Source organism: Zophobas morio, unplaced genomic scaffold, assembly GCF_036711695.1.
Source record: "Zophobas morio isolate AGI-343-1 ecotype UQ-CSIRO unplaced genomic scaffold, CSIRO_AGI_Zmor_V1 ptg000004l, whole genome shotgun sequence".
In the NCBI taxonomy this organism is placed as follows: Eukaryota; Metazoa; Arthropoda; class Insecta; order Coleoptera; family Tenebrionidae; genus Zophobas; species Zophobas morio.
This window is the reverse complement of record NW_026972109.1, coordinates 3,160,263-3,184,294: the sequence shown is the minus strand read 5'-3', so window position 1 is coordinate 3,184,294 and position 24,032 is coordinate 3,160,263. Positions and strand designations below refer to the sequence as shown.

At 31.3% G+C, this 24,032-nt stretch overlaps 1 protein-coding gene across 3 annotated transcripts in view; it reads right to left on the bottom strand.

Moving 5' to 3' along the window:
* LOC135137635 (protein sidekick) overlaps window positions 1-24,032 on the bottom strand; it is a 205,715-nt gene that overhangs the window by 181,149 nt on the left and 534 nt on the right. The gene's annotated exons all lie outside the window — the stretch shown is intronic.

The following is a 24,032-nucleotide window of genomic DNA, read 5'->3' as shown; positions in this document are numbered from 1 at the left end:
TCATCTTTTTTCTTGTAGATTTTTCTTGTAGGCTTCTTTATCGGTCGTCTTTTTTTGTCGTTTTTTAACACGTTTTTTAGGCCGCAATGTTTATATCACTCTTGCCGACCTTTTTGTACTCCTTGGCGATTTTTGGCCCTTTTTTTCTTTGTCCTTTTTTTTGTCATCGCACTTTTTTTAGTATCGTTTTACTTGTTTTTTCCGTTTTTCGCTGTCGTTTTGCGTTTTTTTGCCTTGGTAAAATTTTTGACTTTCTATTTTTAGTCGTTTGTTTTTTTTGTCATTTTCTCAACTTCTTCTAGATTTATCGTTTTTGTTTGTTGCCCTTTTTTGGTAATTTTTTTGGCCCCTTTTTTCTCGTCTTTTTTGATTTTTTTTTGTCGTCGCTCTTCTTTTGCCGTTTTTACTTTCTAAGCGTAAGCAAAGGAAGTATTGTAATCGAATCCGTCAGCCGACTCTCTACCTTTACATTTTCTCGACCTTTCATGGCCCCTAGAGAACGAAGAAATAGGTCTCCCGTTTCGGTCCGTCCGTCCGTCCGTCTGTCTGCCGTCCCGGTTTTTTATTCGACAGCTAATCCCCGAAAGTACTAGACCGATTGTTGTCAAATTTTGTATTTGTAACGAAAATTGATCTAATCATCCCCACCACTAATGTGATGACGTCACTTCAAAATTCTAAATAGTAAATAGGTTTTAAATTGTATAAAATAACATAGTCCTACATATGTAGTCTATGACTCCGAATTCAGTTTTTACCCGAAACGCCCAGATTTTTGAAAAAAAAATGTAAAATGACGTCAGCTCAAAAGTTTGCTGAATAAATACTATCTAAATTGGTGAATCTGTACTTGTGATTTATCATTCCATTCATATTTTTTGGATTTGCTTATACAGGGTGACTCAAAAAAAAATAAATCGAGAATTGCAAAAATGAATACTTTGAAATCTTGCAGATGTTTTAGAATTATTGTAAGCATGTAAACAAATATATCTGTTTATTCACTCCAAAAAACTGATGACGACATCTCAAAATTTTGCCGAATAAATTCTACCCAAAATGTGCAAAATATGATGAGTTTTTACTTGCGATTTATCATTGCATTCATTTTTTTTTCAGGTTTGCCCCCTATTTTCTCAGAAGATATGTCATCTGCCAAAATTAGTCTTATCTTAGCAAGAACTAGCCCCGCCCACCCGCCCTCTATTTTCTTAGAAGGTATGGCATTTGCCAAAGTCAGTTTTTTCTTAATAAAAGTACTACCCCCGCCCACCCACCCCTATTTTCTCAGAGGATTGTCATCTGCCAGAATCAGTCTTATCTTAGCAAATACTAGCATTTTAGCCAATGACATACCTTTTAAGAAAATAGAGGGCGGGTGGGCGGGGCTAGTACTTACTAAGATAAGATTTATATTGGCAAATGACATATCCTTTGAAAAAATAGAGGGCGGGTGGGCGGGGCTAGTACTTGCTAAGATAAGACTTATTTTGGCAAATGAAATATCCTTTGAAAGAACAGAGGGCGGGTGGGCGGGGCTAGTACTTGCTAAGATAAGATATATATTGGCAAAAGACATATCCTTTGAAAAAATAGAGGGCGGGTGGGCGGGGCTAGTACTTGCTAAGATAAGATTTATTTTGACAAATGAAATATCCTTTGAAAAAACAGAGGGCGGGTGGGCGGGGCTAGTACTTTCTAGGATAAGACTAATTGTGGCAAATGACATATCCTCTGAGAAAATAGGGGGCGGATGTGTGGGGCTAGTAGTTGCTAAGATAGTAGTAACGAGTTAAATTCCTAAATCTGATTGGGTGTTTATTTTTTATGTTTCATTCTACTTCAGGAGCGAGAGAAGTTCTGTTGAAACAACTTTAGACCAATTTTTTTTAAATCGTTTTTGTCACTTGTTTTGTTGTTTTTTGGTAGTTTTTTCGCTGCCTTTTTATCGCTTTCATTTTTTGCCCTTTTGTGTCGATTTTTTGGCCCTTTTTTTCTTCTCCTCTTTTTTATTCCTTTTTTTGTTATCGCCCTTTTTGTCGCTTTTGTAGTATTATTTCACTTCTTTTTTTTTCGCTTTTTGCAGACGTTTTCAATTTTTTTTTCTCATCTTCTTTGACCCATAATCTTGTAGATTTTTCATGTGGGCTTCTTTACCGGGCTTCTTTTTTTTGTGTTTTCTTAACACGTTTTTTAGGCCCTATTTTTTTTTCGTATTATCTTTAAGATATAATATTAATTAATATTTTTTTTTATCACTCTTGCCGACTTTTTTGTACTCTGGCTATTTTTTGGCACTTTTTTCTTTGTCGCTTTTTTTAGTATCGTTTTACTTCTTTTTTCCGTTTTTCACTATCGTTTTTCGTTTTTTCTCTTTTTTGTTTTTTGCCTTTGTTAAATTTTTTACTTCTTATTTTCAGTCATATTTTTTATTGTTTTTTCGTCATTTTCTCGTCTTCTTTGTCGCATTATCTTGTAAATTTTTCTTGTGGGCTTCTTTACTGGCCTTTTTTAACTTTTTATCGTTTTTGTCCCTTTTGCCACTTTTTGATCACATTTAATTCTTTATACCGGGTGATCAGAAATGACTCAACCTGTTGGCAGTAGTTTTTAAACAAAAATGTAAACTTTTCTTGCGTTTACGTTGGCATAACGGAAATAATCGTGTGACAGATATATCAGTCGTGACATGCGATAAATTTAGGTTATGTTTTGGATGCATTTTGATACAATTTGTCAATCTTGGCAGCTGACAACCGGAAATTATAGAAAACACCATGATACCAATTTGAACTAAAAATTCATTGTTGCCAACAGACTCAGTAATTTCTGGTGACGCGGTATATGTATTTTTTTAATTACAGCTGTACTTGATAACGTCATACCAATTTTTTTAAGGAAAAACTTACTTGAAATGTACACATACGGTAATTGTTTTCTTCTACTTTTACAATCCACACATATTTTGTTTCAAATTATGTGGTTTATCAAAAAAAAAAATTCAAAGAATCAAGTGACGAACTACTAATGTTTTTTAAATACTGAATTTTTTACATTAATTTATTTGTAAAGTTGTGTAAAATAACGGAATACCAGAAAAACTGAATATAATTCTGATAATTTACCAGCAAAACAAATTGCAAATATTTCTTATGCGTTGAGCAAAATATTTATGAAAATGTCAAGACCCTAAAAAAACGAACGAAATATTTACAGAGGCGGCCACAAATAAAAAACAAACTGCTGATATTTCGGGATGAGTTAATATGAAAAACACTCACAAAAATAAATACCTTTGTGTAAATTTTCCAGCTAAGTTTGCAGAAACGAGTTCTTACAAACAACCAAATTTCATGTCTTTACTTAAAAAAAATGAAAACAAATTTGGCTTTTACTTTAAGTGTGTTCTTCTCACAACATATCCACTCTACAACAAAAACAAAATATTTGCAAGCGTCGTATTTCTACCCTAAAAACTCTTTTTTCAAAAAGACTTAAAAACTAGTTATAAAATTAAAACCCGCCCACTTTTTTAATCCCAACAACCATCGCCTCTCGAAACGCACTCACACCAGCGAACTGTGTCTCAAGGAAGCGATGAAAAGATTCCAACTGATTTTAATTCGCCTTCGTGCCTTAATGAAAAAACACTCCACATCCTCTTGAATTCTTTAGCATAATTCCTTTAAAATAGCAGGAAATCCACAACGAATATGGCTACAATTCACTTCGCACCCTGTACATAAATATTTATGCCTAAAGCGATTCGAGCGTCTTAATTTCGCAATTTTTCCCTCTCGAAACGGCATTTAATTACTTCATCTTAATGTGTAAATAAAATCCAAAGGTTTCCCAAATTATACAGTCGTTACAAAAATAGTGACACTTAATTTAAATTTGTAATGGTTATGAACTTTCAGCGCCGTAGAAAGGTTAATTAAGCTTCTGAATCATCGGCGTAATGGAACGTAAAAAAAAATATTGCAGTTTGACAAGCTGAAATTACTTCGTTTTAACAGACTTACTACTTTATTCCATTATGCAGACGTATAAAGTTCCCATTGTAACGTCATAATAGCTGCTTCTGTTACACAAATCGGATTAGAATCAAGACGAAGCACTAGAAAACGTGAAACTAGTTTGTGCATTTTTAATTTTAAAATTTCGATAATATTTGTCGACTCGGGAGAATTTTTATTCTTTCGTTTTCAGCGCTGTGCACAGAATTGACAACAATTACGCATCTTTAATAAGCAACACGGCACAAAATCGATTCCAGCTGTGTTTATTTCTTTCGTGTCTTCGTATTACTGCAACATTAAAAAACCGAATTGTGCCGGTTAAATAATTCACTTGAAAGCAGTGCACGACCTTTTCATTGTCGAGACGTAAAACCTTTCCTGTATAGGACTTTTAAATAGTCGGAAAGGGTTATTAGGGTAATTGCTTTTGTGTCACAACCACGTTAGGAAAAAAGCACTAATACGTTGCTTTTTTTAATAATGGACCGATCGGCCGCTTTTTCCGCGCCATTCTTCCGGGGATAAAGTTTAATTAAAATTATGGATAATTAAGAGATAACAGGACACAAAAGAAGTGAATTATTATATCCCCGAGTAAACGACGGAACCGTTTTGTCCAACAAAAGATTTTTTGAATGGAATGAAATATTATTAATAAACTCGGGGGAGTTTCATTTTATTTTTACATACTCCGGCGAAAAGTTGTGTCTGTTTTGCTTCGAAAAAATTCTTTTCAGAGGATGTTTATTTTTTACTGTTTTCGGTGAAAAATGATGTTGGGTTGATGGGACTCGATCACAATTTAAATATTGCGTTTTCGTTTCAAATCGAACAACGTCGTTTTTAGACATTTTCAAATTTTCACAATTTCCAATCTGAAGAAAACCCATTTCAATGTCGGAAACCGCAAAAAACTATTTCGAATCCAAAAATTAAATTTTGGAATATCAAAAAATCTCAAAAATTTAGACGCTAAGAAGAACTCATCGGGGTTAAGATTCTCAAATAAACCTACAAATTCCTATATGAAAAGTTTGTGACTTTTTCAAAAATTAGAAGATTATTTCTTTTCAAATATGGCAGTTTTAAACGAAAAAAAAAAAACAAAAGTTTATAACTTCCAGTAATACATGTCATTTATTTTAAGAAAAACAAAACATTTGTATTATTCCACAAATTATTGAAACTAGCACGTCAAAAATTTTTAATTGATTTCGAATTGATATTTTTAGATACCCAAAATTTTTGAAAATTTTAGAAAAGCTTTGAAACTTTGAATGCTTTTCCCAAACTGGAGAAAACCCATTTCAGTGTCGGAAATCGCAAAGAAAATGAAAATTTAACACAATATTGTAACATTATCCACAACTTCGAATCCAAAAATTAAATTTTGGAATTTCAAATAAGTAATTTCAAAAAGTTAGAGGCTAAAAAAAATCCTTGGTTTTACGATCCTCAAATAAAGCTAAAAGTTCCTATAAGAAAAATTTGTGACTTTTTCAAAAATTAGGGAGATCATTTCGTTCCAAATGTGAAATTTTTAAATGAAAAAAAAAACAAATTTAATCTTGAATTTAAAAAACTTCCAGTAATACCTTTACATAATTCCACAAATTATTATTCAAATCACCACGTCAAAAATTTTCAATTGGTTTCGTATTGATATTTTTTTGTATTCAAAATTTTTTAAAATTTTAGAAAATCTTTGAAACTTTGAATGCTTTTCCCAAACTGAATAAAACCCATTTCAATGTCGGAAAATCGCTAAGAAAATGAGAATTTAAAACAATCTATAAAAAATTATCTAAAACTTCGAATCCAAAAATCAAATTTTGGAATTTCAAAATATCTCAAAAAGTTAGGCGCTAAAAAGAACTCATGGATTTTAGGTTTTAGGATCCTCAAATAAAACTAAAAATTCCTATAAGAAAAAATGTTTATTTTTTCAAAAATTAAGGAAATTATTTCTTTTCAAATATGGCATGAAAAAAATATATTGAATTAAAAAAAATCCGAATAATACATGTCATTTGTTTTAGGAAAAAACAAAATATTTACATGATTCCACAAATTATTCAAACTAGCACGTCAAAGTTTTTTAATTGGTTTCATATTGATCTTGAATACTCAAAATGTTTGAAAATTTTAGAAAAGCTTTCAAACTTTAAATGCTTTTTCCAAACTGGAGAAAACCCATTTCAGTGTCGGAAACCGCAAAGAAAATGAAAATTTAACACAATATTAAAACATTATCCACAACTTCGAATCCAAAAATTAAATTTTGGAATTTCAAAAAATTTCAAAAGGTAAGAGGCTAAAAAAATGCATTGGTTTTACGATCATTTGTGACTTTTTCAAAAATTAGGGAAATTATTTCTTTTCAAATATGAAATTTTTAAATGAAAAAAAACAAAAATTTAATCTTGAATTTAAAAAAACTTCCAGTAATACCTTTACATAATTCCACAAATTATTGTTCAAATCACCACGTCAAAAATTTTCAATTGGTTTCGTATTGATATTTTTTTGTATTTTTGAAAATTTTTGAAAATCTTTGAAACTTTGAATGCTTTTCCCAAACTGAAGGAAACCTGCTCCAATATCGCAAGAAAATGATAATTTAAGAAAATCTTTAAAAAATTATCCACAACTTCGAATCCAAAAATTAAATTTTGGAATTTCAAAAAATTTCAAAAAGTTAAGAGGCTAAAAAAATTCATTGGTTTTACGATCCTCAAGTAAAACTAAAAGTTCCTATAAGAAAAATTTGTGGCATTTTCAAAAATTAGGAAGATTTTTTCTTTTCAATTATGAAATTTTTAAATGAAAGAAAACAAAAATTTAATCTTGAATTTAAAAAAAATTCCAGTAATACTTTTACATAATTTCACAAATTATTATTCTAATCACGTCAAAAATTTTCAATTGGTTTCGTATTGATATTTTTTTGTATTTTTGAAAATTTTTGAAAATCTTTGAAACTTTGAATGCTTTTCCCAAACTGAAGGAAACCTACTCCAATAACGGAAACCGCAAAAAAATGATAATTGAAGAAAATCTTGAGGAAATAATCTACAATTTCGAATCCAAAAATTAAATTTTGGAATCTCAAAAAATCTAAAATCTCAAACTATAAAACGAACTCATCGGTTTTAAGATTTTCAAAAATTAGGGAGATTATTTCTTTCAAATATGGCATTTCTAAATGCAAAAAAAAAATCAAAAATTTAATCTTAAAAAAAACTTCAGAAATGCATGTCATTACTTTACTTACATAATTCCACAAATTATTATTCAAACCACCACGTCAGAAATTTTGAATTGGTTTCAAATTTATATTATTATGTATTACAAATTTTTGAAAATTTTAGAAAATCTTTGAAACTTTGACTGCTTTTACCAAACTGAAGAAAACCTATTCTAGTATGGGAAACCGCAAAAAAAATGATAGTTCAAGAAAATCTTTAGGAAATTATCCACAACTTCGAATCCAAAAATTAAATTTTAGAATTTCAAAAAACCTAAAACGTTAAACGCTAAAATGGTTTTAAGGTTCTCAAATAATGCTACAAATTCCATAAGAAAAATGTGACTTTTTCAAAAATTGGGAAGATTATTGCTTTCAAATACGGCATTTCTAAATAAAAAAAAATAAAAAACGTATTCTTAAACAAACTTCCAGCAATATATGTCATTTGCTTTAAGAAAAACAAAACATTTACATAATTCCACAAATTGCATATTATTCAAATGACCGCGTCAAAAAATTTCAATTGGTTTAGTAGTGATATTTTTTTGTATTCAAAATTTTTGAAAATTTTAGAAAATCTTAAAACTTTGAATGCTTTTCCAGAACTGAAGAGAACCTATTCCAATATCGGAAACCGTAAAAAAATGATAATTTAAGAAAATCTTTAGGAAATGATTTACAACTTCCAATCCACGAATTAAATTTTGGAATTTCAAAAAATCTAAAAAGTCAAAAATTAAAAACTACTCATTCGTTTTAAGATTCCCAAATAATGCTAAAAATTCCTATAAGAAAAATGCCTAAATTTTTAAAAAATTAGACAAATTATTTCTTTTCAAATATGACATTTCTAAATGAAAAACACAACAAAAATTTCATCTTGATTAAAAAAAAATCCAGCAATACATTTGCTTTAGAGAAAACAAAACATTTACATAAATCCACAAAGTATTCAAACCAGCACGTCAAAAATTTTGAATTTATTTCGTATTGATATTTTTGACTATTCAAAATTTTTGAAAATTTTAGAAGAGCTTTGAATCTTTGAATCCATTTCCCAAACTGAAGGAAAACCATTTCAATGTCGAAAACCGCAAAATTTAAGACAATCTTTAAAACATTATCTACAACTTCCAATACAAAAATTAAGTTTTGAGATTTCAATCAATCTAAAAAGTCAAAAACTAGAAACAAGTCATCGATTTTAAAATTAACAAATAATTAGCAAGTATATTTCCCTTTGATTATGGCATTTCTAAATGAAAAAAATCAAATATGAAAAAATATTATTGTATATTTCGGGCCAGTAGTTTCGATGATTATGTGTTTAATAAAAATTGACACAGACGACAGACAGACAGACAGACAGACAGACAGACAGACAGACGGAAACAAGAGACCACTTTTTCTCCAGAGCTCATGAAACGCTTACGCTCAGGAAGTTAAAGAGCGCAGTCGACGTAATAACTTGACCTCCTTCTACTAGTTTAAATTTTATTAAAAATGACGGACACGAATTAAACACTTATTAGCTTGCTCTACTTCTTCACTTGAGAAAATCTTCAAATCTTCAAACACGAACATGTCCATAATCAAAAATTTTATGTCATTGTAACGAGAAGTGTTCCAGTTGCGATGAAACATCCAATATTATTGTTATTCTATGTTCACGACGACTTACATCTGCCTAAGACGTTTTAGCACCATTAGGAAATGAAACACACTCTTAACAATGTGTCCTAAAGAAAATATACGTAGATAACGAGTGTACGTAGCAGTCGACTGCAAGCTTTAAATTTACGTTATCTAAGAATTCTGATAAATGTTTACCCATGCCATGAATATAAAGCGTATCACGACAATGTAAAATACCTCAAGCGTTCCACCTTCCTTGCAACAATAAATTCAAAACTTAAATAATAACCCAACAATACACATCTGAAAACCCCCGAACGTGTACTTGTTTTATCCAGTGATCAATCCCGCCACTATTCATTATTAAAAATATCGCCCTTTGCAAAAAACAGGGTGGCAGAGGGTTGACTAATTTCAACTCGGCAGATGTATGACTGTTGTGTTGCATTCGTACCACACTAAATTGGTAATTTCCTGTTGGGCTTTTCGCTACTTCTCTGAAAAAAAATGTTTGCACCTTTTTTAACATACAAATAGCCGCAGCGCCACAATTGATTGGAAGCTTGCGATTTATCGCATATATATTCGTTCATTTACTCAAATTGGAGTAAATTAATCTAAATGTTCACCTGGCGTGCTCGGAAATCTTAATCTCAATTATATTAAATTTACCGAAGACACATTTAGACAATTGGTATCGGGTAAGGGTCCGAGAGAACGGATAAAGGGAATTCTTTCAGCTACACCTGGCTCTGATTTACCTGCCAGCGAAAGAATAAGCGAAAAGAATACGGATGTATGATCGATTTCGTCTGGACGAGGTAAAGAAGTTAGGCATTATAAAGCAGCAGAGTGGAAGTACATTTGTATGAGAAAATTCTATTCCACGAAAATGGGTGTATGAATGAATCTATACGTACCATTATGTGGATAAATGGGCGCATCTATAGCGAAACTGAAGAGATAACTCCCAACGGCAAGTTTAAGCTAAATAAAACTTCTCGTTTATTATATTACCAGTCTACTCTTGTTTGCATTTTCGTGACGTACATTGTTTGAACTTTAGCCTGAAAGGTTTGGGCTTTTTCTGTTGTGCTGGCGCATTTTCATTTTTATGGGTCTTTCGCATGACCCTTAATAATTTTTATTTTCATAATTAATTGCTTAATTATTGCCTTTTTGTTCTGCACGGTGGGATTTATTGGCAATTCGCCAGAATTATCTGCTGAAAATTTGAGCTCCCGCGGTCCCATTTTCCTGATTAACTAGCTCGTTTTGGGTGCCATACATAATAAGTAATTGAAACTTTTTCGACGACGGTTTTACACGAACTAATTTCAAATGACGAAAAATTTCGCAGTGCATTTTATATTTGCACTTCGTAATAACTTCGAGCTTAATAATGTCTTATTAAATCCACCACAGGTGCTGGAATTGCTTGAACTAGAACGTATCACAATTTCCATTTCTCCAACAACAAAAATGCATTTAGTCATTTCGCATAAATTAACATTAATTAGAACTCGGCGAATTCAACTTAATGCGACGAAAGTGCAAAAGAGATAATTTCACTGCTGCTCCAGTTTTTAGTCAATTTTTGGAGAATTATTTCCGATTCCAAGACGAAAAAATTAAGGTCGATTGATAAACCACAAGTATAAACAAATTTTAACGGTGTTCACTTAAATTTCCTCATGCTCCTTTCAATCGATATTTTTAGCCTTGTGCATGCAGGTTATTGTAAAAAAAAGTAAAATGGAAATTCACAATTTTCTCAGAACCTTTTCGAAATGCACTAATACAAAATTAATAATTGCAGATTATTGATTATAAATTATTTCACGTCAACGGAGAAGCGGCACAAACGACTATATTACATACTGAATGGCTTAATTATTTGTTCAATACAAATTAATTACCGGTTTACAATTTTAATCAAATGAAGACATTGTTTTCTTAATCGCTGATACAATAAGGGTGATTTTGGGAGCCTCAAAACTGTATATTTGCGACATTTTGAAAATATTCTCTAATAGTTGGAACGTCATCCTTTTTGGGAGGGGAGCACAAATTCAATTTCAAAATTATACAATATTGTTTTTTTTTCCAAAAATCTGGTGTCTAAGGTAAAAACTCAGTACGGATTCATAAACCAAAAGCGAAGGAGTGTTTTAATTTATAAAATTTATATAACATTCACGATTGTACATTTTGGTTAGCGTTTTAGCATCTACACGATATTCCTAATATATTAATACAATTTGACAACAATCGGCCCAGTAGTTTCGAAGCTTATCTGTCCGACAAAAATTGACATAACTTACGCTCAGGAAGTAAAATCTCACAATTGAAAAGAAAAATCACAAAAATTGATAATACAAAAATCAAAAATTCCAGAAATTTAAAAAAATGGTAAATTTAAAAATGAAAACTAGGAAAATTGCAAGTGGAAATTTTAAAGAAACAAAAAATTGTAAAACCAAAACACTGAAAAATCTCACAATTGAAAGAAAAAACGAAGGATTCACAAAACGAAAAATTGAAAAATCGGAAAATTGTAGCATTAAAACTTGGAAAAATTCAAAATTTAATGGAAGTATATTCAAATTGAAAACTCGGAAAATTACAAATCGACTAATTTTTAAAGAAACGAAAAATTGAAAAAAGAAAAGCCAAAAATTAGACAATTAATAAATCGAAGTTACAAAATTGTAAAATTCAAAAATCAAAACACTGAAAAATAAAGAAATGAAAAATGGAAAATAAAAAAAAATTAAAAACCGAAAAGTTAAAAATGGAACCACTGAAAAATAAAAAAAATACAAAATTGAAAAATCAACAAATTGAATCGAACATTTAAAAAATCAACAGTTGTATATTGAAACACTGAAAGATCTCACAATTTAAAGAAAAATCGAATACGTAATTAAAAAATTAAAAATCGAGAACATGACAAATCGAAAAATTGAATATTCCAAATGGGAAAATTAAAGAAGCAAACGAAAAATTCAAAAGTTGAAAAATGCGAAACAAAATTGCGAAACTGAAAAAACCAAAACTTGAAAAAGTGCAAAATTGGAAAATCGAAAAGTTGAAAAATACGAAATGGAAATTTGGAAAACTGAAAAATCTAAAAATTGAAAAATCGAAAATCGTAATTTGAAAACATTTCAAAAACCAAGAATTGCAGAAATTTTAAAGAAACAAAAAATTGTAAAATCAAAACACTGAGAAATCTCACAATTGAAAAAAAACTGAAAAAATGAAAAATCGTAAAATCGAAATACTGAAAAATAATACAATTGATGCAAAAATGGAGAACTGGGAAAACAAGAAATTGAAAAATCGGAAAAAACTTAATGAATGAGAAACTGGATAATTGAAAATCCAGAAATTGAAAATTCTAAAAATTAATGAAAGTCGAAAACTAAGAAAATTATAAATCGACTAAAGAAACGTAAAATTGAAAAACCGCAAAGTTAAAAATGAGACTATCGAAAAGTTACATAATTGAAAAATCAAGAAACTGAAAAATCGGAAATTTCAAAAAACCAAAAGTTGTAAATTGACACACTGAAAGATCTTACAGTTGAAAAAAAAATCGAATAATAAAAAAATTAATAATCGAGAAATTCAAAAATTCAAAATCGTGAATGACAAATTGGAAAATTGAAAATTCCAAATGGAAAAATGAAAGCAAACGAAAAATCGAAAAGTTGAAAAATCGGAAATTGAAAAATCCAAAATGGTAAAATCGAAAATGAAAAAATACGAAATGGAAAATTGGAAAATCTAAAAATTGAAAAATCAAAATTAAAAATCAAAAAACGAAAACTAAAAAAATTTCAAAACCCAAAAATTAAAAAAACTGATGAGTTTAAAATTGAAAACTAGGAAAATTACAAATGAAAATTTTAAAGAAACAAACATTTGTAAATCTAAATCATTGAAAAAGCTCACAATTGAGAAAAAAAAACAAATTCAAAAACTGAAGTTATAAAATTGAAACTCTGAAAAATCTTACAATTGATACAAAAACGAAAAAATGAGAAAACGAGAAATTGAAAATTGGGAAAACTATCATTAAAACTTCGAAAAATTCAAAAATTAGTAATTGAGAACGAAATGATTGAAAATCGAGAAATTGAAACAACTAAAAATTAATGAAATTAAAACTGCAAACTACGAAAATTACTAATTGACTAATTTTTGAAGAAATGAAAAATTGAAAAAGCGCAAAGTCAAAAATGGGAAAAGTTAGTAAATGGTAAAGTTCAAAAATCAAAAATCAAAAATTAAAAAAAAAAGTTAAAAATGAGACTATTGAGAAATCGAAAAGTTACAAATTGAAAAATCAAGGAACTGAAAAATCGAAAATTTTAAAAAACCGAAAGTTGAAAATTGGAACACTGAAAGATCTGAGAATTGAAAGAAAAATGGAACAATTGAAAAATTAAAAATCGAGAAATAAAAAAATTAAAACGGAAAAAGTTAAAGAAGCAAATGAAAAATCGAAAAGTTGGAAAACGCGAAATGGAAAATTGTGAAACTGAAAATCCAAAAATTGAAAAACCGAAAATTAAAAATCGAAAATCGGAATTTGAAAAAACCCGAAATTCCAAGAATTAAAAAAATTATGAATTTAAAACTGAAAACTAGGAAAATTACAAACGGACATTTTAAAGAAACAAAAAATTATAAAATCAAAACAGTGAAAAATTTCACAATGGAAAAAAAACGAAAAATTTAAAAACTGAAAAAACGAAAAATTGTAACATCAAAACATTGAAAAATCTTACAATTGATACAAAAACGAAGTATTGAGAAAACGAGAAATTGAAAAATCGGAAAAATGTAACATTAAAACGTCGAAAAATTCAAAAATTAATGAATTTAAAATCTCACTCGAAAGAAAAATCGAATAATTGAAAAATTAAAAATTGAGAATATGACAAATCGGAAAATTGAAAATTCCAAATTGAAAAATTAAAGAAGCAAACGAAAAATCGAAAATATGAAAAATGCGAAACGCAATATTGCGAAACAGAAACACCTACAAATGGAAAAAAAGAAAATTAAAAATCGAAAAACGAAAACTGAACAAATTTCAAAAATCAAGAATTGCAAAAATTAAAAAATTGATAAACTTAAAATTGAAAAGTAAGAAAATTACAAATGGGAATTTTAAAGAAACAAAAATTCGTACAACTAAAACACTGATAAATCTCACAATTGAAAAAAAAGGAAAAACTTAAAAATTCAAAAATCAAAAAATTGTAAAATCGGAACACTGAAAAATCTTCCAACTGATACAAAAACGAAGAATTGACAAAACGAAAAAGTGAAAAATTGGGAAAGTATAACATTCAAACTTTGAAAAATTCGAAAACTACATATTAAGAAACTGAATAACAGAAAAACGAGAAATTGAAAAATCTAAAAATTAATTAATTTAAGATTGAAAACTAGGAAAATTGTGAATCGACTAATTGAAGAGGCGAAAAGTTGAAAAACCGAAATGTTAAAAACGACGATTGAGAAATCGAAAATTTACAAAATTGAAAATTCAAAAAATAGAAAAATCAAGAAATTTCAAAATCTAGAAATTGGACTCGAAAAATTTTATATTCCAACAATTGAAAAATTGATAAATTGAAAAAAGAAACTTAGAAAATTGCAAATGAAAAAATTAAAGGAACGAAAAAATCGCAAAGCTGAAAAATGCGAAACGGAAAATTGCAAAACTGAAAAGTCCGAATATTGAAAAATCGAAAAATTAAAGAAAAAGGAAAATTGTACGAAAAGTACGCTATGGAAAATTGAAAACTAGAAAATCTAAAAATCAATAAATTAAAAAAACGGAAAATTGTAAAATCCAAACATGGAAAAATCTGACAATTGAAACAAATCGAAAAATTTAAAAATTGAGAAATCGAAAATAACGAAATCCAGAAATCGGAAAATTGTACCACTTATTGTAATTAATTGAAAAGCGATAATCAAAATTTGTCTAATCATCCCCACCAACAATCTGATGATTATGCATGCTACATGCTATATTAATTTAATAAAATAGCACCCCTATAGTGGTAGCTTATGAATCCGCCTTAATTTTTTAACCCAGGTATCCAAATTTTTGCAAAAAACCAAATTACTAATGACATTTTAAAATAATATGTATAAGAGAAACGCAGTCCAGGTAACACTAAAAACTGCAACTTTGATGATTATTAATAGAAAAGTTTCAAAACAAATTAAACCATAATGACTCCGTGGGTTTAAACCTGCATATTTTACGTCAACTAGTAACAAACAAATACCGAAATCGCACTCACCCAATCAATACCAATCAAATTACAGCAAAGCAATCGTATATTTGCTTTTACTTTAAACCCGTGCTTATTTAAATTTCCAACGAAACAGACAAATTACACTCAACACACTTTCAGCTCTCGATTACGCCACTTGACAATTCTCGTGGCCACCTTTGTCATTCTACAACAATACGAGTCGCCAACCCCCACCCCCAAGATTTATTACTTGTCAATCACTCCTGGCAAACATCAAACTAATCTAATAGCTCCTTCACAGCAACGAAAAATAAAGCTTCGACTAACTGAGTAAATATTGTTAGTGAAAATGTTAACACTGCAGACATGTTTATTATTCGATACATTGCAATGAATAACATCCAGTTAAATCCAACCAACGAACTAAATTATGAGTGAAATATGGGGCAGACGTGGGTATGAATGACTTCGATTGTGGAATAGCGTGCTGTTACAACATCTATACAAACAAAAGCCGAATTGTTGTGAGAAAATTTTCTTTAGTGTGGAACACCCTGTATATTCATAATCATAACTGCGAGTGTCGAAACGTGAAAAACAGATGTATGATCGGGTACATATTCCAGCGCGTAATAATAAATATTTGATGAAGACGCGTGCTATTTTAACCCTAGTGGGGCCTTGAAAAGTAAACTTAATCACACTAGATGAATTATGTTATCCTTCAGGACGTTTATATCCTGTCATCGCCATCTTCAGCCTAATGAATAAGGGACCCTTTAATAAAAAAGGTCATAAGATGGCAGAATAGTAATCCCAGTTGGATTTAACTTGGTCTTGGTGACTGGTCACATTCCAAAGCTACAGGTATTTCCTTTGTGGCCGCTTACCTCACTCTTAGACTGCACTTAACTGGCAGCCCGATCACCGCACTACGTCACAGTCTGACGAATCCCATGGCCTGTTGCTTTTATATGCAAGACGGCCCCAAAGGTCGTATGCACACCGTTGTTTTACAGTTCGTAATTGACGAAATGTCGACGACGGAAATAAAAACGCGCGCGCTCGACTTTAATTTACTTTTTATTTCCATCCTTTGATTAGCTCGGAACGATTATTTGATATTCAATATTAAAACTGTCGAAAACACTTGATCGACGGTTATTAAGGTACAAAGTGCTCGACTAAGATAAAAGGAGTCGGTCGCAAGTGGCCATGTAAATTAAACTTAACAACATAAACATAAATACATTGACCAACACTTAAATTAACATGGGCGCATTAAAGATAACACTCGGCCTGAACTAACAAACTTCACTACCGAGTAATAAATTGTTCACGAATGTTTATTTTGAAATAATGGGGTAATTAAATGGGTTTATGCGATTTGTAGTCGGGTGTTGGGGTCCATGAAGTGCACACAACTAAATTCTCACAAAAATTTTTACTAGAAATTCATTCGTGTTATTACCGGCAACTACTTACCAATAATTGCGTCCTTCACTTAGCATGCAACATATTAATAAAAATTGACCTCGTGGGCATGCAGAAGTATCCGCTTATAAAAGCATCATAAAAGAAAAGTTTGTTGTTGGGGTTATCCATTAACTTACTTTCAGTCGGACATTGTTCATACATGTAATTCGCCCTAATTCATTTCCGGGCCAAATTCGTTCTGGATGTTAACTTCTGTTTTTCCGGTTGGTAAGTTCATTATCGATTGATAACGATAATTATTGTTGTCGACATGTGGATAAACAGTCAAAGACGTAAAATAACACGATGGTGTGAAAGAAAGCGATAAAAATGCGACAGCTCTGGACAGACAATTAAAATTTTCAATAAATTACATGGAAATTGCCGGCACTTGATTATGGTCGCCAGAAGTATAGTCAGTATGTAAATTTGATGGAAATTAAATGCGACAATTATGCCATCGATGTAACAATAACCCGAAGAGATAACATCTGATTCGGTGATTCCAATTTATGAAATGGACGTTTACAGACTGAGTGAAAGCGAAATTACAACTAGACATATTTCTATCGCAATTATTTGTACAAGCCGGAGATACTATCAGACATAAATTGAGCGATAAAAAACCAATAATAGATCAAGGACTCGCAATCACAATACGGTTAGTGACTCACACTACTAGGAAAATCCTGTGACAGTAAAATATTATTAATCGAAAAAAATAACCACGATTAATTCCAAGGAAGTACTCATGTTTTAAAAGTTATCTTACATGTCGTTAATTTTCACTTTATCAAAAATCTCAAATTAATAAAAATTAACGGACCTGGAACACGCCACGCTCATATTTCACCTTGGGTCTATTCTGCAAATTTATCATAAATCTGATTTTCACGAAAAATAACTTACAACTTAACTTTAAATATAACTTCTAAAATTAGAACAATAATAATGTCGCCGGAGACGCTCGCAATTTTGTATCAATTAGAGATCGAGAACGAAATATGAAACTTTTCCAATACGAATTGTATCCCTTTTACAAAATCCGATCAGTCGATTAAAAGAATCTAATCAAAATGGAAAAAAGGTGCGAAATGCGTCATTAATAACGCATTTTGTACCGACGACTGACTACGTATGTATTTTTAAAGCGTTTAAACGTGAAACGAATAAACGAAAATTGTGATTTATTGATCACGACAAGTCGGATTAATCCGTATTTACTCAGTAATAGAGGTGTCGTTATTGCAAAAGGCGCTTACACATCGATAAGGCAGGTAGGTGAAAATTCCAGATTAGGTCAGATAAAATTAACTACATCAGGTGCACTGATAAAAAATCGAAATGTTTGTAACCTTTCGGATTACCAAAATGTGGATCAGAGCACAATATTTAAAGTAAATTGGGAGTCGTCGATATTCATTTACAAAGGTCAGGCGGATCACCTTTAGGAAAAAGACAAAATAATGAGTGGAATTAGTAGCATCAATGACTAGTTTCAATAATTCAGTTCTATGTGAATTGACCGGACTGAATATGATTGAAGCAGTCAGTAAACAATTAATTGTGTACCTACAGCAGAATGTTAATTAATCATTCAAAGGGTTAAATTATTCATTTAAAGACTACAATTTCAAAAATCAGCACAAAATTGTTGGAAATATATTTAACTCAGCCCCGCCTCGACGAAAAGAACATCGAATTACCATTAATTTTGATACGAGTTACACTAGTAAGAACGATTATATTTCAGTATTATTTCTGCAGCTTGATACGAGAAGGAATTTTAACACCGTTTACTTATAAAACGAGCGCACAGTGAAGGTCGTGGTGTGCATATAACACGAACAATTTGAATGCTGAGTCAGAAAAAACCTTAATCAACGAGTCGATCATATATTTCTAGGTACTTTTATCTAATCTGTGGAATATAAATTAGTACACAAAATCGATAAAACTATACAATTCGAATAAAATTATTCTAGGAAAATGTCCGAACAGTGTACTGCAACATAAAAATTTGACAATATATACGAGACTCAGTTCACCGAGTCGTAAAGTAGAGTCCGTTAAATAGTGAACACTGACTTTCAATTCAGTGAAAGCCACCAATAACCGCTTGCAATGACACAGTTTGCATGAATCAGATGCACATAAACACATTTGCGCTATAATGATCAACGACGCCCGATTCACAATATTCACTATTTGGAAGACTCTACTTTACATAAAGATAAAGTCCCGATTACAGCAATTAAAGTGACGTAAGTGGGATTACAAACTTGTTGTTCACGTTGAAGTTAAATTGATTACTACAAAGATTTACGGTTTTCAGTTTCAAGTTTCTTGTTGACGAAATAAATCTACACATATTAAACAAAAAAGGCAAAATATAAGCCCCGCCCACCCACCCTATCTCAATTGTGATCATTTATTTTATTCGTCGTGGGCCAAGGGGGCGGAGTTCAACTGCAAAATCCATATTTCCTTCCAAAAATTGAACATTTTTTACGTGTTTAAAGTCTTTAAGGATTAAACAAAATCATCACAAATGAGATCGGGTGGGTGGGGGAGATTTATTTTTCGCCTTTTTTCTTAATGTACATAGTATTCTTTGAACAACAGGAAACTCAAAAACATGTTTATAATTTTGTAAAGAAATAAGTATGTTGCAGTTAAGCTCCGCCCTCTTGATTCACGGGAAATAAAAAAATTATCACAATTGAGACAGGGCGGGTGGGCGGGATTACATTTTGCGTTTTTGTTTTAATATGTGTAGACTTCTTTCTACAACATGAAACTTAACATATGTTTAAAATTTGTATAAGGAAATATCGATTTTGCAGTTACACTCCGCCCCATAATTACAAAATCCATATTTCCTTGTAAAAAAGTACAATTTTAATCATGTTTTAAGTTTCTTGTTGTGAAAAGATGGCTAAGTATATTAAGAAAAAAAAAAGGAAAAATGTAAGCCCCACCCACCCACCCTATCGCAATTCTGATGATTTTTTTTTATTCGTTGTAGGCAGAGGGGCGGAGCTTAACTGCAAAATCCTTGTTTCTCTAGGAGCAATTATAAACATGTTTTTGAGTGTGGTGTTGTTCAAAGAATAATATGTATATTAAGAAAAATAAATCCAAAAATTAGGCCCCACCCATACCAGCCCCGATCTCAATTTTCAATTGTGAGGAATTTTTCATTCGTTGCCAGATCGAAGGGCAGGGCTTAATTGCGAAATCCATATTTGTCTAGACGAATTTACCATTTTAAACATATTTTAGGTTACTTGTTCTGAAAAGACGACTATGTATATTAAGAAAAAAGGCAAAATATTAACCCCGCCCACCCACCCTGTCTCAATTGTGATGATTTTTTTAATTCGTCGTGAGCCGAGAAGGCGGAGCTTAACTGCAAAATTGTTATTTCTCTACGAAAAATGCAAAACATGTTTTTGAGTATCGTGTTACCCAAAGAATAGCATATACATAAATTAAAGCAAAAGTATAAGCCCCACCCATTCCTGCTCTGATCTAAATATGTAGTAGTGAAGTTTGCATTCGTTGGCAAATCTAAGGGCGGAGCCTATTTGCACAATCCATACTTCCTTACAAAAATTTAATATTTTAAACGTGTTATAAGTTTCTACAAATAAAAAAATTATCATTATATTTTCCCTGTTTTTCTTAATATACCTAGTATTCTTTGAACAACACGATACTCAAAAACACATTTTAATTTCTCGTAAAGAAGTAGGTATTTTGCAGTTAAGCTCCGCCCTCTTGGTTTACGGCGAATAAAAAAAATCATCACAATTGCGACAGGGCGGGTGGGCGGGCTTACATCTTGTCTTATTATTTTAGTATTTGTAGACTTCTTTTCACAAGATGAAACTTAAAATATGTTTAAAATGGATAATTTGTATAAGGAAATATCCATTTTGCAGTTAAGCTCCGCCCCAGTATTGCAAAATCCATATTTCCTTGCAAACGTGTAGCATTTTAAGCATGTTTTAAGTTTGTTATGAAAAGATGGCTATGTATATTAAGAAAAAAAGCAAAATATAAGCCCCGCCCACCCACCCTGCCTCAATTCTGGTTATTTTTTTATTCGTCGCAAGCCGAGGGGCGAAGCTTAATTGCAAAATCCTTATTTCTCTAAGACCAATTAAAAACATGTTTTTGAGTGTCGTCTTATTCAAAGAATACTATGTTTATTAAAAAAAATAAAGCCAAAAATTAAGCCCCACCCATACTCGCCCCGATCTCGATTTTCAAATGTGATGAATTTTTCATTCGTTGGCAGATCGAGGGGCGGGGCTTAATTAAAAGATCCATATTTATCTAGACGAATTTACCATTTTAAACATGTTTCAAGTTTCTTGTTCTAAAAAGACGACTACGTATATTAACAAAAAAGACAAAATATAAGCCCCGCCCACCCACCCTGTCTCAATTGTGATGATTTTTTTTATTTGTCATGAGCTAAGAAGGCGGAGCTTAACTGCAAAATTGTTATTTCTCAACGAGAAATTAAGAACACTTTTTTGGAGTATCGTGTTACCCAAAGAATACCATGTACATAAATTAAAGCTAAAGATTAAGTCCCACCCATTCCTGCTCTGATCTAAATAGTAATGAAGTTTTCATTCGTTGGCAAATCTAAGGGCGGAGCCTATTTGCAAAATCCATATTTCCTTACAAAAAATTGCCATTTTAAACGTGTTTTAAGTTTCTATGAATAAAAAAATTATCACAATTGAGAGGGGGTGGGTGGGCGGGGTTTATATTTTCCGTTTTTCTTAATATACGTAGTATTCTTTGAAGAACACGATACACAACAACCTGTTCTTAATTTCTTGTGAAGAAATAAGCATTTTGCAGTTAAGCTCCGCCCTCTTGGTTCACAGCGAATAAAAAAAATCATCACAATTGCGATAGGGCGGGTGGGCGGGCTTACATCTTGTCTTTTTGTTTTAATAATATTTGTAGATTTCTTTTCAAAACAGAAAACTTAAAATATGTATAAAATGAAAAATTTATATAAGGAAATATCCATTTTGCAGTTAAGCTGCGCCCCAGTATTGCAAAATCCAGCTTTCCTTGCAAACATGTACCATTTTAAGCATGTTTTAAGTTTGTTGTTATGAAAAGATGGCTATGTATATTAAGAGAAAAAAAAGGAAAATATAAGCCCCGCCCACCCGCCCTATCGCAATTCTGATGATTTTTTTTTATTCGTCGTAGGCCGAGGGGCAGAGCTTAACTGCAAAATCCTTATTTCTCTAGGAGCAATTAAAAACTTGTTTTTGAGTGTCGTCTTGTTAAAGAATACTATGTTTATTAAGAAAAATAAAGCCAAAAATTAGGCCCAACCCATACCCGCCCAGAACTGAATTTTCAATTGTGATGAATTTTTCATTCGTTGGCATATCGAGGGGCGGAGCTTAATTCAATATTCATATTTGTCTAGACGAATTTACCATTTTAAACATCTTTTAAGTTTCTTGTTCTGAAAAGACGACTACGTATCTTAAGAAAAAAGGCAAAGTATAAACCCCGCCCACCCGCCCTGTCTCAATTGTGAATATTTTTTTTATTTGTCGTGAGCCGAGAAGGCGGAGCTTACCTGCAAAATCGTTATACTCTATGACAAATTAAGAACATGTTTTTGAGTACATATCGTGTTACTCAAAGAATGCCTGCCTTGATCTAAATAGTAATGAAGTTTTCATTCGTCGGCAGACCTAGGGGCGGAGCCTAATTGTAAAATCCATGTTTCCTTACAAAAATTGCCATTTTAAACGTGTTTTAGGTTTCTACGAATAAAAAAATCATCACAATTGGGATGGGGTGGGTGGGCGGGGTTTATATTTTTTCTTTTTTTCTTAATATACGTAGTATTCTTTGAACAACACGATACTTAAAAACATGTTTTTAATTTTTGCGAAGATATAAGTATTTTGCAGTTAAGCTCCGCCCTCTTGGTTCACGGCGAATAAAAAAATCGTCACAATAGAGACAGGGTGGGTGGGCGGGCTTACTTTTTGTTTTTTTGCTTTAACATGCGTAGACTTTTTTTCACAAGAAAAAACTTAAAATGCGTATAAAATGGAAAATTTGTACAAAAAAATATACATATCGCCGTGTTGGTAATGTAGCGTTGTTATACCTTGCAGATGTTTTTGCGAAAATTTAAACGTTTAGCCATAAAAGTGAAAGCGGATTCGTACAGGAGCATATTTTTGTATAACATTCAAAACATTTTGAAATATAGTTTATTAAAATATCGTCATCAAATTGTCGAGAAAATGTAACAGTGGTCATTCGTCCGATGGACTCGATTACTATAAAGGCAAAATATAATTTATGCTTTGAAAACAGGGTTTGTTACATCAACGTTTCGCATGGTTTCACGGCCGGTCCGGGTCAGGGCAGCCACATTTTTTAATAGACAGCAGACATTAATTTAACATAAAGCTGCATTTGCAGTTTCTAGAAACCAGGATTTAAAGTTTAATGCATTGAAAGACCTTTAGATTTCTTAGCAAATTGAAACAGAAAGTGAATATTAAAAATAATCACACACATAAAATTGTTTGCTTTGCTTGTTGACTCACAAATATCTTTCTTTATAACAGTAATGTTCGTTATATAACTTGGAATATACCGAATTAAGTAAAAAATGCCGTTATTTTTGTTTTTCATAGTCGTAGAGCCTTTTGCCACAACTTCAGGTAAATCTCAGGGGTCCCCTTCAAACCCTTAGTTTTTTGTTCGGGTTTGCATGACATTCCGGTCCGCAGACAATGAAAATTGAAGACTGAAAAAAGTAGACCGTATCATCAAATGTTCTTATTTTATACATTCTCATTGATAACGTTACAACACGCGTGCTTGTTTTCGCGGACTTCTCGAACTCCTTTTTTATCATTCTCTATAGGAGACTTCGTTATGAAGTCTATAACTACAACACCCGAATTATGTATTTGAGGGAACTTTCACTGGTCAGATTTAGTCTGATGGAACCTACAACAATAAATTACCAGCGCTGAGTTCACTTTACTCACTATAGGCCTGCGGCTTTGGGGGTTAGCATTTAATATAATCATCGCCAGTTATTAAGTTTGAAAACAGGTAAACTTGGTGGGAGCTTTGATTGATAAACAATCGTTACCAGTGTTGGTAACATTACGTAAACACGAGTTTTTATCAAACAATAAAGCGTGAATAAAAATGTAATTTTTTTAAAATGTAGATTAATTTGTTAAAAATGCAAGTACCACGAGGGCGAAAAAGTCGGACATATCCATAGCAACATGGATTTAATAATAGAAAGGGTGCAAAGGGCAATAAAAA